The sequence below is a fragment of the Etheostoma spectabile genome, chromosome 6 (assembly GCF_008692095.1).
Source record: "Etheostoma spectabile isolate EspeVRDwgs_2016 chromosome 6, UIUC_Espe_1.0, whole genome shotgun sequence".
Taxonomy (NCBI): domain Eukaryota; kingdom Metazoa; phylum Chordata; class Actinopteri; order Perciformes; family Percidae; genus Etheostoma; species Etheostoma spectabile.
Genome location: NC_045738.1, coordinates 13,955,992 through 13,956,923, shown reverse-complemented (window position 1 = coordinate 13,956,923; position 932 = coordinate 13,955,992). Strand labels below are relative to the sequence as shown.

The following is a 932-nucleotide window of genomic DNA, read 5'->3' as shown; positions in this document are numbered from 1 at the left end:
ATGTTATTGATGCCATTGCTCCCACTAAAGTCAAAGTTGTCTCTGGTTAGATAAGGAAAACTGGGTTGGCCTTTTCTGGCTAAGTACTAAACTGGTTTGAATCCTACTTAAAGAATAGGGATTACTTTGTGTCAATAGGTAATTGTGCATCTGAGCATACAAATATGATGTGCGGAGTTCCCCAAGGCTCCATTCTGGGGCCTCTTCTGTTTAACATCTACATGCTTCCACTGGCTCAGATTATGGAAAACAACAAAATAAGTTACCATAGTTATGCGGACGACACACAAATTTACATAACCTTATCGCCAGGGGACTATAGTCCAATAAAAAAACTGACTAAGTGCATTGAACAAATTAACTGCTGGATGTGCCAGAACTTTCTGAAATTAAATAAAGGCAAAACAGAGGTGGCTGTTTTAGGAGCAAAAGAGGAACAATTAAAAGTCTGCGCTCAGCTCCATACATCAATGTTAAAAACAACAGACAAAGCCAGAAATCTTGGTGTAGTCATGGACTGTGACCTGAATTTAACAGCCACATTAAGACAATTACAAAGTCAGCCTATTATCACCTTAAGAATATATCAAGGGTTAAAGGACTTATGTGTCAACAGGATTTGGAAAAACTTGTCCATGTTTTCATCTTCAGTAGACTTGACTACTGTAACTGTGTCTTTACAGGTCTCCCTAAAAAATAAAATCAGACAGCTGCAGCTGATGCAGACTGTTGCTGCTCGGGTCCTCACTAAGACCAAGAGAATGGATCAAATCACTCCAGTTCTGAAGTCCTTACACTGGCTTCCTGTGCCTCAAAGAATTAATACTTTTGCTAGTTTATAAATCACTAAACAGTTTAGAGCCAAAATAAATTTCTACTACACTACGAACCGCTCTTTAAATCAAGGCTGAAGACCTTTCTTTTTGATGTTG

General features: G+C 38.5%; 1 protein-coding gene across 1 annotated transcript in view; it reads right to left on the bottom strand.

Annotated features, from left to right (window-relative positions):
- Window positions 1-932, bottom strand: part of stk40 (serine/threonine kinase 40) — a 16,689-nt gene that overhangs the window by 10,129 nt on the left and 5,628 nt on the right. The window lies entirely within an intron of this gene.